This window comes from Phocoena phocoena, chromosome X, assembly GCF_963924675.1.
Source record: "Phocoena phocoena chromosome X, mPhoPho1.1, whole genome shotgun sequence".
In the NCBI taxonomy this organism is placed as follows: domain Eukaryota; kingdom Metazoa; phylum Chordata; class Mammalia; order Artiodactyla; family Phocoenidae; genus Phocoena; species Phocoena phocoena.
The window spans coordinates 100,817,574-100,824,902 of NC_089240.1; the positions used below are offsets into that span (position 1 = coordinate 100,817,574).

The 7,329-nt window shown below is 48.8% G+C and overlaps 1 non-coding gene across 1 annotated transcript; it reads left to right on the plus strand.

Annotated features, from left to right (window-relative positions):
- The first annotated feature begins 706 nt into the window (after positions 1–706).
- Positions 707–813, plus strand: LOC136143192 (U6 spliceosomal RNA). The gene has a single exon (XR_010657887.1). It is a non-coding gene; the product is annotated as a U6 spliceosomal RNA (small nuclear RNA).
- The last annotated feature ends 6,516 nt before the right edge of the window (positions 814–7,329 follow it).

Genomic DNA, 7,329 nt, shown 5'->3' on the forward strand with positions numbered 1-7,329 from the left:
CGGGGCAACTAAGCCTGCGTATCACAACTACTGAGCATGTGAGCCACAACTAGAGAGCCACGTGCCAAAACAAAGGATCCCGCATGTCACAACAAAGATTCCGCATGCCACAACTAAGACCCGACGTAGCTAAAAATAAAATAAAATATTTTTTTTAATTCTGAAAATAAGTCCAGAAACTTTCTCAGACTGCCAAATGGTTCTATGGCACAATAATGGTTTCGAATCCCTGGATTGGGGTAGTGACAGATGGTAGAACAAACAAACTAAGTAGGAGGCTTTGGAAATAGTCTAAACAAGAAGTGATGGTGGGGGGCTCCCATGGTGGCACAGTGGTTGAGAGTCTGCCTGCCAGTGCAGGGGACACGGGTTCGAGCCCTGGTCTGGGAGGATCCCGCCTGCCGCGGAGCGACTGGGCCCGTGAGCCACAACTACTGAGCCTGCGCGTCTGGAGCCTGTGCTCCGCAACAAAAGAGGCCCGTGCACCACGATGAAGCATGGCCCCCGCTCTCCGCAGCTAGAGAAAGCCCTCGCACAGAAACGAAGACCCAACACAGCCAAAAATAAATTAATTAATTAATTTTAAAAAAAAAGAGTTAGATAAATAAATAAATAAATTTATTTTTTTAAAAAAAGAAGTGATGATAGCACAAAGTAAGGTAGTCACCATGATGTTGAATAAGAACAAGATCAAGAGGTGATTGTGGTGCCTGCTTCGGCAGCACATATACTAAAATTGGAAGGATACAGAGAAGATTAGCATGGCCCCTGCGCAAGGATGACACGCAAATTGGTGCAGCGTTCCATATTTTTTTGAATGTTCTCAATAAATGGTTACATATGTGGGAAAAAAAAAAAAGGTGATTGTGACATAAAGTTAACAGGTCTTAGTCCCAGGTCTCTGCCTTGGGCAACTGGATGCTGGTGCCTTAGATCTGGAGAGGGAATACAGAAACCATAGGAAGCTTGAGCCCAATTTAGTAATTACCGGGGTTTTGTTTGTTTGCTTTTTGGCCACGCCATGTGGCTTTCAGGATCTTAGTTCCCCGACCAGGGATCAAACCCGTGCCACCTGCAGTGGAAGCACGGAGTCCCAACCACTGGATCGCCAGGGAATTCCCGAATAATTACCAGTTTTTAACAGCAACAGTTTAGTTACTTTAATCCCACCCAGTTTTTAGATTCAGACCCTCATCCAAATTTACATTTAATTCAAGTGAGACCTTGGGCTTCTTACCTTGGATTTTTATTATTTACTTAAGAGCCAGTATTTTCTTTTTGGTGACCAGAAGGAAGGAGCAACAAATAAGCCTTTAGTAGATGAATTATCATCGTCATCATCATCATCGTCATCATAGCTACCATTTCCTCAGGTTTAGAGTGGGACTGACACTGTGCTAAGAGCTTATATAAATCATCCTTTTAATTCTTACAGCTTTATAGGACACTTGTTGTTCTTTCCTTCTGCATTGCATGGCACCCCCTCTGAGTTTCTTTTGCTGATTCTTCCTTATCTCACTTACTTTTTTTTTTTTTTTTTTTTTGCGTTACGCGGGCCTCTCACTGTTGTGGCCTCTCCCGTTGCCGAGCACAGGCTCCGGACGCGCAGGCTCAGCGGCCATGGCTCACGGGCCTAGCCGCTCCGCGGCATGTGGGATCTTCCCGGACCAGGGCACGAACCCGTGTCCCCTGCATCGGCAGGCGGACTCTCAACCACTGCGCCACCAGGGAAGCCCTCACTTACTTTTTAACATTGGAGAGCCCTGAGGTTCAGATTTGGACCTCTTCTCTTTTCTATATACACTCCCTTCCTTGGTGACCTCACCCAACATCATGGCTTTAAATGTTTTCTTGGACTTCCCCCGCGGTCCAGTGGTTAAGACTCGGCGTTTCCACTGCAGGGGGCACGGGTTTGATCCCTGATCAGGGAAGTAAGATCCCACATGCCACACAGCACGGCCAAAAAAAAAAGAAAAGTTTAAATACTCTCTTGGTTGACGACACCCAAATGTATGTCTCCAGCCTGGATGTCTCCTTGAACTACTACCTTCAACGTCCCCACCTGGATGTCTAATAGATGTCTTTAAACTTAATGTGTCCCAAACAGAACTCCTGATATTTCACTGTCAACTGCTCACTCAAAAGTCCTTCCCATCTCAGCAGATGGCACCTCCATTCTTCCTGTTGCTTAGGCCAAAATTTATTTTCCACTCTTCTCTTTTTAAAAAAAATACTTCCTCTTTTTTTTTTTTTTTTAAACATCTTTATTGGGGTATAATTGCTTTACAATACTTCCTCTTTTTAAAAAAATTTTTTTTTAATTTTATTTTTAGCTGCGTTGGGTCTTCGTTGCTTCGCGTGGGCTTTCTCTAGTGGTGGCGAGTGGGGTTACTCTTGGTTGCGTGCGCGGGCTTCTCATTGCTGAGGCTTCTTTTGTTGCGGAGCACAGGCTCTAGGCGCGAGGGCTTCAGGAGTTGCGGCTCGTGGGCTCAGTAATTGCGGTGCATGGGCTTAGTTGCTCCGTGGCATGTGGGATCTTCCCGGACCAGGGATTGAACCTGTGTCCCCTGCATTGGCAGGCGGGTTCTTAACCACTGCGCCACCAGGGAAGCCGTCCACTCTTCTCTTTTCTCTCACATCCCATATCCAATTTGTCAGCAAATCTGGTCAGTTTGACTTTGAAATTTATGCAGTACCTCAGAATGTGACTTTATTTGGAGGTAGGGTCGTTACAGAGGTAATCAAGTTAAAATGAGGCTGGCTAGGGACTTCCCTGGCGTTCCAGTGACTAAGACTCCACGCTTCCAATGCAGGGGGTCTGGATTCGATCCCTGGTCAGGGAACTAGATCCCACATGCCACAACTAAGAGTTCACATGCTGCAACTGAGACCTGGCACAGCCAAATAAATAAATAAATATTTTTTAAAAATGAGGCTGCCTAGTGTGGGCCCTCATCCAGTCTGACTGGTGTCCTCATCAGAAGAGATTAGGACACACAAGGAGACACCAGGGATGCTCGTGTGCATGCAGAAAGGCCATGTGAGGACACAGTAGGAAGGTGGCCGGCCACCCGCGAGCCAAAGAGAGAGGCCTCAGGAGAAACCAGACCTGCTGATGCCTCGATCTCAGGCTTCTCGCCTCCAGAACTGTGAGAAACTTCTGTTGTTTAAGCCACCCAATCTGTGGTATTTTGTCATGGCAGCTCTCACCAACTAAGACAGGTGGGATCAGGACATGGGGAGTGGGGAGAAGGGCATTCCAGCTAGAAGGAACAGCATGCCACCAGTCACAAGCCAATGTGCTGTACCTCCTGACTGGCTGGAGCCAGGGAGGCAAGTTTCAGGGGCTGGAATTCCACAGAGCTGGGTCCCATAGGGTCAGAAAGGACAATGGTTGTGAAGAGGCTCCTGGATTTGACATAGGGTGCTCCCTGGTGCCCTTGGAAGTTGGGCAGTATACACGGGATGTGAGGAAGGGGGCAAGAGGAGAAAGAGTGGGTGGTGAAGTGAGGGCAGGGCTTGTGGGGAGGAGATGCTTTTAGGACGTTTGGGTGTGAAGAGGAGACAAAGGAGGGCAGTGAGAGAGGGTGGTGAGTTCAAGAATTGGTCATTTCTGAGGCTTCCCTTGAGGTCCAGTGGTTAAGACTCCATGTTCCCAAGGCAGGGGGCACAGGTTCGATTCCTGGTCAGGGAACTAAGATCCCACATGCTGTAGGGTGCGACCTAAAAATAAATAATAATTTTTTTTTTTTTTTTGCGGTACGCGGGCCTCTCACTGTCGTAGCCTCTCCCGTTGCGGAGCACAGGCTCCGGACGCGCAGGCTCAGCGGCCATGGCTCACGGGCCCAGCCGCTCCACGGCATGTGGGATCTTCCCGGACCGGGGCACGAACCAGTGTCCCCTGCATCAGCAGGCAGACTCTCAACCACTGTGCCACCAGGGAAGCCCCAAAACTATTTTTATAATAATACAAAGAAGTCATCTGCTTCTTTCACTCTTGTCCTCTCACGGGTGTACCGTGGAGTTTCCAAGAGGCTCCATGACTTGTAATAACTTCATTGCTCTGACAGACAATAATAAAATGTGTGTTTGTGTGTTCTTGGGTTTTAAATATTTTTCAGTTTTAATTTCTAATACAGTAAATATCGATAGATATAATCCACACAAAGGCCCTTTGGAGTCCTCAATAATTTTTAAGTGTAAAGGGGTCCTAAGACTAAAACATTTGTGAACCGCTCCTATACAGCAATGAGAATGAACAGACTACAGCTACCCACAGTGGCACGGATGGATCTCACAAACATCCACAAATGTGGAACAAAGGAGGCCAGACACAGAAGCATGCATACTGTATGATTCCATTTACATAAAGACACAAACCGGGCAAGACTAATCTGTGCCATTAGCAGTCAGGATAGTGGTTATCCTTGGGGGGAGGAGGCGCTGGTCATACTCTGTTTCTTGATCTGGGTGCTAGTTCTGTAGGTGTGTTCCCTTTGTGAAAATTCATCTAGCTGTACATTTCAGGTTCGTGTGCTTTTCTGTATGGGTGTTATATTTCAATATAAATTAAAAATACTTTTATATGGGTCTACAGATAAAACTATAGATGAGGGCTTCCCTGGTGGCGCAGTGGTTAAGAATCCGCCTGCCAATGCAGGGGACACGGGCTCGAGCCCTGGGCCAGGAAGATCCCACATGCCGCGGAGCAACTAAGCCCGTGCGCCACGACTACTGAGCCTGCTCTCCAGAGCCCGCGAGCCACAACTACTGAAGACCCCATGCCTAGAGCCCGTGCTCTGCAATGAGAGAAGCCACTGCAATGAGAAGCCTGTGTACCACAACGAAGAGTAGTCCCCACTTGCCATAACTAGAGAAAGCCCACACGCAGCAACGAAGACCCAACCCAGCCAAAAAAAAAAAAAAAAAAAGACACACCACCATCTCTCACTTGGATCATTACAGAAATCTCCCTTCTTCTGACCCTGCCCCCTGCACTGTCTTTTCAACACAGCAGCCAGAGTGATCCTATTAAAACCTATCAGATCGCATCACTCTTCTGCTCAGAGGGGCTCTAATGGCTAATTTCACTCAGGTAAAAATCCAAGTCTATACAACGGCCTGCAAGGGGCAAGTGCCATCAGGACCTTTCACCACCCCACCCCCACCCCCACCCCCCACCTCATCTCCAGCTGCTCTCACCTTCAGCTCATTCTGTTTGGGCCACACTGGCCGTTACATTCTTGTCTTGGGGCCTTCGCACTTGCTGTTCCCTCTGCCTGGGAGCTTCCTCCGTCAGTCTCTTCAGGGCTTGATTCACACCGCCTTCTCCTTGAGGCTTTCCCTGACCGCCCTCTCCATCTAAAAGCACAGCGTCGGGCTTCCCTGGTGGCGCAGTGGTTGAGAGTCCGCCTGTCGATGCAGGGGACGCGGGTTCATGCCCCGGTCTGGGAAGATCCCACATGCCGCGGAGCGGCTGCGCCCGTGAGCCACGGCAGCTGAGCCTGCGCATCCAGAGCCTGTGCTCCGCAACGGGAGAGGCCACAACAGTGAGAGGCCAGCGTACCGCAAAAAATAAAAAAATTTAAAAAAAATTAAAAAATAAAAGCGCAGCGTCTGCCCTCACTGAGCGTTCCCCACCCCCACCCCCACTCCCACTCCTGCTTTATTGTTCTCCGTGGAGCTTACAACACCACGTATATGTTTTTCTTTTTTTTTTTTAAGTTTTGGCTGCATAGCATGTGGGATCTTAGTTCCCCAATCAAGGATCAAACCCAGTCCCCTGCATTGGAAGTGCAGAGTCTTAACCACTGGACCACAAGGGAAGTCCCTATTTTCTTTCTTTATTGCCTGACTCCCTCCCTAGAATGTAAATTCCATGAGGGCTTGGATTATGTGTTTTGTTCACTGCTGTCTTCTCCGAGCCTAGAACAGTGCCTCACACATAGTAGGTGCTCAATAAATATTTAATGAATCAACAAATGAAGTCAAATACCTCAAACAGACAAAACAGAAGAACAGGCCCCTCAGGGCAGTTGACAGCTTCACTGTTTGACCTGGACACTTCTTGTTTGAGGAACCCCTGAAGCACTTCTGCCCAGCCAAGAGGGTTCCTCAGAGTAGAGCATCAAAATGACTGCTGAAGGCAAATGGGAGCCGTTGAAAGCTTTTGAAGGGCAAGCAGCAGTTATGTGGTTATTTTAGAAAGATCGCTTGGGCAGCTGTGCCGAGAGCAGATGGTAGCGGAGGTAAGAGTGGAAGCAAGGAGACCCACGGGGGCCACTGCTGCAGTCCCAGCACAAAGATGCGATTTTTTGTTGCAGCTGCTTCCCAGTCCCTCCCAGCCTCTCCTTCATTCCTCGCAGATTTAGCTCCCGGCTCACTGCCGCTCTCTCCAACAGTCATGGTTCCTGGCGAGTTCAGTACCCACTTGCGGTCCCTTGGCTTCCTCTCCTCCGGTGACCCCGTCCTCCGCTGCACCGCAGCCACTTGCTCCCTTGCCAGCACTTTGACCTTGGCATGATCCCACTCTCTGCTGTCCTTGCAGCTGACTTTCTCTAGGACCCCAGCACTGACGACGATGCCACCCCAGCGGGACCACCCCTCCATTGAAGCTATGCCCTTTCCCTGTTCCTTCCGCTGCCCCTCCGTGTCTCCTCTTCCCTCCTTATTTAGCTTAAATTGTATCAGCCGCTCACTCGTCCGCACCCTGCCCTTCTTTGTACTTGCCTGGAGAGACCGTAACCCTAGTAAATCCAGTCCTCCACCTGCCCGACAGCCTGTGCCGCTGACAGCTGAATGAGCCTGGAGGAAACCGACTGACCTCGCTCCGGGTTCACGACCACTGACTTCAAGCGGGCCCTGAAGACTACCCCACAGTTCTACATTTCTCCAGTGCAGCCACCCTCCCATCCTCCTAGAGCAGTGCTCCTCAAGCTTTAATGTGCACATGAGTCACCTGGGGATCTTCGTAGACTACAGATTCTGACACCTTCCCAGGTGACCTGCATGCTGCTGGCCTGTGATCAGCAAGGGCCTAGGCCAGGGGCTGGCAAACATTTTCTGATAGCAGATCTTTTAGGCTTTGCAGGCGACATATATATATGATGTTTATTACAACTATTCAACTCAGCTGCTGTAGCTAGACAGTACATAAACTAGTGGGTGTGACCAGGTTCCGATAAAATTTTAGTTACGGAGACTAAAATTTGAATTTCGTAGAATTCTTCTGTATCACAAAATATTATTCTTTTGATTTTTTCCATCATTTACAAATATAAAAGCCATTCTTAGCAGGCTGTACACAAATAGGCAGTGGCCAGGCTTGGT